The sequence below is a fragment of the Hemitrygon akajei genome, unplaced genomic scaffold (genome assembly GCF_048418815.1).
Source record: "Hemitrygon akajei unplaced genomic scaffold, sHemAka1.3 Scf000102, whole genome shotgun sequence".
Taxonomy (NCBI): Eukaryota; Metazoa; Chordata; class Chondrichthyes; order Myliobatiformes; family Dasyatidae; genus Hemitrygon; species Hemitrygon akajei.
This window is the reverse complement of record NW_027331988.1, coordinates 2,249,760-2,256,915: the sequence shown is the minus strand read 5'-3', so window position 1 is coordinate 2,256,915 and position 7,156 is coordinate 2,249,760. Positions and strand designations below refer to the sequence as shown.

Below are 7,156 nucleotides of genomic sequence, written 5' to 3'. Positions count from 1 at the left end.
ATTTATACACATATATAAACATAACACTGTTAATTGTTGTTTAACTTGCTTAAGTTACTATATTATAAGTGGATACTAATAAGCATTGTGATTTTCACGTCAAAATCAGACTCCAGTAGTAGTCTGTTGCTGCTGGTTCGTTTCTGAAGCGTTACGGTTCGTAACAAAATGGGGCCTGCATCTGGGATATGATCAAATTTGAGGATTGATAAATTATCGATTTCATTGGGGAAATCTCTTTTGATTTATTTCTGTGTGGAAAATTTGCAGCAATGGATGTTGATCGATGTCAGGAAGCGCCAACCTCTGAGGTATTAGAGGACACCAGAAGGATTGAGTTGTTGAGTCTTGCTAGAAGGTTAAAACTTGCTAAGGTGAAATTGACAATGAGGAGGGCACAGATGCAGAGGATAATAGCTGAACATTATGTTTCTGAGAGTGTGTTTAAAGTGGAGGAGTTGGAGGTGTTTCCTGAAAGTAAACCTAGTGAGCTTGAGCTCCAGTACAAGTGAGAAAAATTAAAGATGGAGGCTGCGGAAAGGCAGAGGCAGATTTAGGCTGGAGAGGCAGAAAAACAGACAGAAAATTGTCTCATAAAGTGTAACAAAGGGGAAGGCTTAGCATGCCTATTCTGCTTTGACAGTTGATGAAGCAGCTTTATACTGCACCAATCATCGCCACTGGGCTATAAACGTGCAGGAGCAGTGTGTGGTTCAGTGCTTTGCTCAAAGACATTCACGCTGCCTTGGCTGAGGCTCAAAATCATGACCTTCAGATCACTAGTTCAACACCTTAACCACATGGTCACGCACCACACATTATGACATAGTGAAACAGGCTGTGCTCAAAGCTTATGAGTTGGTCCCAGAAGCATACAGGCAAAAGTTTAGAAATTTGAAGAAATCTGTGAACCAGACTTATATGGAATTTGCTTATGAGAAATTTGTGTGTATTTCCCGCTGGTGCACATATAAAAATGCAAATGCTGATTTTAACAGCTTGAAAGAGTTGGTTTTAATTGAAGAATTCAAAAAGTGCGTGCCTGATGACATAAAGACGTAATTAGATGGAAATGAATCTGCCACTATGCAGGTGTCTGCTAGATTAGCAGATCAGTTTGCTTTAACTCATAAGGTTATGTTTACCCTGAATAAGAGTTTCAAAAAGAGTAGCAGGGATAACCAGGGTAAACCAGAAATTAATGCTGGGATTTGTCACACTTGTCAAGTTGTGGCTAAACCTAATCAGGTCATCCCAGTGGCCCCACTCCGGCCTATACCTGCATTCAGTGAACCCTTTTCCAAAGTTATAGTGGATTCTGCTGGCCCATTTGCCAAAGACTAAAGCTGGCCATCAGTATCTGCTAACTATTATGTGTACTGCATCCATATTCCCAGAGGCAATACCTCTCAGAAATATTAAAGCTAAAAATGTGTCGAAGGCTCTTACCGAGTTTTTTTTTTACTTTATTCGATTTGCCTCAAGAAATCCAGTCTGATCAAGGAAGTAATTTTACATCTGGGTTATTCCAGCAGGTAGTTTATGAACTGGGAGCAAAACAAATTACATCGTCTACATACCATCCGGAATCACAAGGGGCTTTAGAAACATTTCACTCTACCCCCAAAACAATGATCAAGACATACTGTGTTGAAAATGGAAACGACTAGGATGAAGGAATACATTTGCTTTTGTTCGCAGTAAGAGAGTCGGTTCAGGAATCATTGGGCTTTACTCCATTTGAACTCGTATTTGGTCGCAGAGTGAGGTGACCCTTGACCTTGTAAAAGGAGCGGTGGATTGATGGGGATGTACATGTTAACTTGTTAGACCATGTTTTAAAGTACAAAAATAAACGACACCAATTCTGTAGTCTAGTGAAACAAAACTTAAAGATTTCTCAAAACAAAATGAAGTGTTGGTTTGATAAGCAGGGTTGCGAAAGAAAATACCGGGTGGGGGATAAGGTGCTTGCCTTATGTTGACGAATCCACTTCAGGTGAAATTCAATAGACCGTATGAAATAGTCTCTCAATTTAATGATGTGAATTATGTTATTACAACACACGACCGACGTAAACTAACACAGCTGGTACACATAAATATGATAAAGCCTTATTTTGACAATCAGGCACCATCTGTGAGTGTTGTTGTCAAAATATATGAATCTGGCAACCCTGAGAATGAAACAATTGACTCGTCTGAGACTTTTCACAAGCCAAACATTGTCCCAGTTAGACTAATGAACTCGGTTGTTCCAGAAAATATTGATAACAAGTTGGCTCATCTGCAGCCAAAGCAACAACAACAGCTGAAGGAATTAGTTCTGAAGTTTAAAGATTTATTTCCCGATGTTCCCAAGCAAACCACGGTCTCAGTACATGACACAGATATTGGTCAAGCCAAACCGATTAAACAACACCCATATCGCATGAACGTAGAAAATGTAAATTGGCTGAGCAATTGTTGTAAGTGTGGAAACAGATTCAGTAGGTCTCAGAGGCACTGATTATGGGAAGGTAAATGCAGAAAAAAAAACAGATGCCTATCCTATCCCTAGGGTAGATGATTGCATCGATAAGGTTGGAATAGCTAATTTCTTACAAAGATTGATCTGTTGACAGGGTATTGGTGTGTTCCATTGACGGACAGAGGTAGAGAAATTTCTGCATTTGTGACACCATCTGGGTTGTATGAATACAATGTTTTGCCTTTTGGAAAGAAAAATGCTCCAGGAACATCCCAGAGAATGATTGATTCTGTAATTCGAGGGTTAGAACACACAGATGCTTATATTGATGACTTAGTCACAGTCAGTGACACTTGGGAAGAGCACATCTCTACAGTATAAAAGCTGTTTGACAGGCTTTCCCAGGCCAGCCTTACAGTTAACTTGGCTAAGAGTGAATATGGCCATGCCACTGTGACCTGTCTTGGCTATGTTGTAGGTCAAAGCAAGTTGGCTCCTGTTCGGGCAAAAGTCCAGGTAATTTCTCAAGTTCCTATTCTGACTGCTAAGAAGGCTCTTAGAAGGTTTCTGGGAATGGATGGATATTATCGTAAGTTCTGTAAGAACTTTGCTGCTATCACTCTTCCTCTGACTAATCTGAAGAAGGGTGAAAAGTTTGTTTGGACTGAACCTTGTCAGGAGGCATTTGATCGATTGTTATCAGTATTTGAGATTAGGCCAATCAATGTAGTATTCTCAGCAAATTTAATTAGCAGATTGGAGCTGTGGGTGGCAACACAAGTCATGGGTGCACAGAAAGTAAATGACAGGGCCAAAGAGACAACCCTGTTGGTTATGTGTCCTGAGGGTCACAGCGAGAGGAGATGGAGCCCATTGTTACCACATGCTGGCGATCTGACAGGAAGTCCAGGAGCCAGCTACACAAGGCAGGGTGAAGGCCGAGGTCTCTGAGCTCCTTGTCGATACTTCATGCCTTTGTATGGCTACTGCTCTGCCCATGACTGCAAGGAACTGCAGAGAACATCAGAGAAACAAGCCTCCACTCCATGGACTCTCCCTACACTTCCCCTCCCTCGGAAAAGCAGGCCATGTACACAAAGAACCTCATAACCTGGACATTCTTGCTGCAAACCCGCTCCCACATTGGCAGAGAGATACAAAAGCCTTAAAGTTGTACCTGGTGTACAACCAGGCTGAAGGATGGCTTCCTGTCTGCAGTTATAAGCCAAATGAAAGATAAAATGGACTCGGCCTCACAATGCAACTCGACGTGACCCTGCACCATATGTCTATCTGCACTGCACTTTCTCTGCAGCCATAATGCTTTGATACAGTTATTTTTTTGTTGTATATCAGCTCGATGTACCGTCGTAATGTATCGATCTGTGTGGATGGTACATCAGGGAAGATTTTCACTGTAGCTCAGTACGTGATGATAATAAACAAATTCCCCACTTTAATTGTGTGGAAATATTAGACAGACTGAGCTTCTGCTCTGGAACCACAGAAGGAAACTGAACTGTTGTCATTTCTGTGGAAAGCAAATATATGGAAGATGCTTCAATCTCACATTACGATCTGCGGTAAATGGGATCAGGTGACCGGTGGTGGGTCTCCCATATTAATATCAGAATCAAGTTTAATAGCACCGGAATATGCCATGAAATTCGTTGTCTCTGCGGTGGCAGTAGAACCTAATTCTTAACAAAAGATTTTAACAATTGTGATTTAAAATAAGTATATATATAGTACAAAAATAGAAAAAAAATGTAATAAACTATTCTAATTGTGTGGAACTATTTGATCCGGATCTCACTGCCTTGTCTGAAGGGGACAAAGGTGAAGCTACACGGACACGTAGAGCAGTGACCCGCAAATGCTGCAGATCTGCAAAAAAACGTGAACAGGAAACGGGATCAGGTGACGGGTAGAGGGACTCCGACCTGAACCGATGACTCTGCTCCTCTCACCTCACACACTGCCCGACCCATCCGCCGCATTCCCCACATTATTCCATATTTACACCAGATACATGTCTACTTTTCCACACCATATCTACCCCGATCCCTTTCCCTCCACCCCCAGGTCACAGAGTCACGGGCTCGATTCCCATTCCCTTTTTCAGATACTGGGATCCCTGATTCAACCGCTAAAGATGCTGTGCATTTCAATGTGTTCACCTCTCAGTCCTCGACTCTCTAAATGACATTTAGAGTTATCACATTTGATCTTTCTTCAGGTTATGACCCCACCGCTCCAGGGATCAGTCAGGTGAATCTTCATTGCACTCTCTATAACAAATACTCTCTAACCTCTTTGTTCATCCTCTATGGAATTAATTTCCATCTTCTGCAGCCCCATGTTGCCCCCACCACTCACCTCCCCCCCTTGTCACTATTTTCACCTTCCACCTCCCCCCTCACCTGGATCCACCTCTCACTCCCCAGCTCTTGCCCCATCCCCACCCCTCACCTCTTTTCTCTGACTATTTCCCGTCCACTCTCAGTCCAGTGGGAGGGTCTCGGCCCGAAATGTTGACGGTCCATTTCCCTCCACAGATGCTGCCCGACCCACTGAGTTCCTCCGGCAGTTTGTTCTTTGGTCTGTATAACCCGTGTTAATATGGGGAGCGGGATTTTACACCATATTGCAGGGTTAGGGTTAATGGACTTTTCGGTGAGACAAAAACATTAATCACGGGTTTCATCACTGAATCCAGTGTTGTGAGATGTAAAGTCCCCTGTTATGTGTCCGGCTGTGCCGTGTTAGTGGAATGGGCAGCGTTGTGTTTGTCTCGATTCGGGTCACAACACCAGAATTGCCAGCGGGTAGTGTATTAGTCAACAGAAAACCTCTCGTCCCTGCAGTCTTTGTCTCCTGGTAAACTCAACACCCTGACAGTGTGGACCATAGATACCCCTTCCTCTCAGAGTCAGGGAATCACTCAGACAGCTGATCGCTGAGAGGAATTATATTTATTGGTCATTAAAGTTCGCCCAGATTCGTTTGGACGGATTTGATGTGGAGTTCGGGGTGTCACAGTGAAAGGGCCGGACTGTTGAACTCTCTCCGTTGTCCAAACATCCTTCCAGGTGAGGCGACACTTCACCTGTGAATCTTCCGGGGTTGCCTGTTGTGTCCGCTGCTCCCGATGCGGCCGCATCGACACTGGTGACACCGGCTGCTCCGCAGTTGTGTCGGGTAGGAATGTTTTTTAACGGGTGTCGATATTTTTCTACCCTTTTGTGCGGGAGGGGTGGGTTTTGGGGGTTGATGATCGGGATGCCGTCCTTTTTGATGCGGGGGGTGGGGAGGGAGTTTCATTTTTTTCTCTCTCTGAACGACTTTCATGCTTTCATTGTTTCGTGGTTCTCTGGAGAAGAAAAAAACTCAGCGTTATTTATGAATACCTGCTTTGATAATAAATTAACCTTTGAACTCTCCACTCCGAGCGGGACTTCCCGGTGTCCAAACATTTCAATTCCGATTCCCATTCCCGTTCCGACGTGTCATCCCATCCCTTGCCAAGATGAGGCCACCCTCAGGGTGCAGGATCAGCAACTTATATTCCGTCTGGGTGCCCCCACCCAACCTGATGGCATGAATATCGATTTCCCCTTCCGGTGAACAAATTTACCTCACACCCCTCCCTCCCACTCCCTCTCATCCTCTCTGTCTTTGTACGTCCTCTCACCTGCTTATCACTTCACTCTGGGTCCACTGCTCCATCCCTTTCTCAATATATTGAAGTGTACCTGTGAGTGTCGATACTCAAAATATCCTCACACGTCAGGTGTTACATGGTTCGAACTTTGTACATCCTGTTCAGTGTTTAAATATATAAAAAGTTAAAGAAGCTTGAATCTTTACATAAATTATTATCGCAATATACGAATAGAAAATATTGTATTGTGGAAGTGGCAAATGTTAATGGGAGGAGATCAACCATTTGGGAGATTTGGAAATGCATTTCATCTCGTTCATTGCCTCACTAAATTACTCTTTTTCCTGTCAACACAAAGAGAAAAAGAGCCTCTTTTCAATCAACTACAGTTGGTGGAGCGAGGCCAAGGAGTTAATCAGCTACTAATGATATGAAATGACGTAAAACTAGCTTGTAGCCTAGAATTTTTTTTTTCCATTTGGCTTCCAAAACAAAACTAAATTTATCCAGGTGTAGAAGAGGATTTTGGATGATTACCTTGAATATTTCATCAAAATCAGGCCGAAGATGAGCGAGCAGTGAATTTTTGTTTCATTATTTTCGACTCTTAAACATAGGTTTCGATGCTCATTCCGTGCTTAATATAGCTCCTTCCTGGTATCCAATGGTACAAATTGGAAAGAGCGGAAAAATGCTCGCATTTGTGTACAGGTATTCCCCAGCTTCCTTGGATAACGGGTCGAGTGAGAAGGAATTTCACAAGTACCTAAATTAAAAACAGTCACAGCTCCAGGATTTCACCAAAAACGATCAAATATCCTAATGTTATTAGTGGTATTTTTCCCCACCAGCCAACAACCCCGCTTCCGTAAAATTCCCTCTATTTAATATCCGGGGTTGTTAAATTCCGTGCTTGTTTATTTTGACTTTTTTACAGAGGTGTCGGAACGGCTCTCCGGTGAGCTCTGGTAGCACTGCACCCCTGAATGTATGAGACAGTACAGTGTTAAATGCAAAACCCT

At 43.0% G+C, this 7,156-nt stretch overlaps 1 long non-coding RNA gene across 1 annotated transcript; it reads right to left on the bottom strand.

Annotated features, from left to right (window-relative positions):
- Positions 1 to 5,677: 5,677 nt before the first annotated feature.
- Positions 5,678 to 7,017, bottom strand: LOC140723141 (uncharacterized). Its single transcript, XR_012097820.1, has 3 exons — positions 6,672 to 7,017; positions 6,165 to 6,291; positions 5,678 to 5,843 (listed from the first exon to the last, which is right to left on the bottom strand). It is a non-coding gene; the product is annotated as an uncharacterized lncRNA (long non-coding RNA).
- Positions 7,018 to 7,156: the final 139 nt, after the last annotated feature.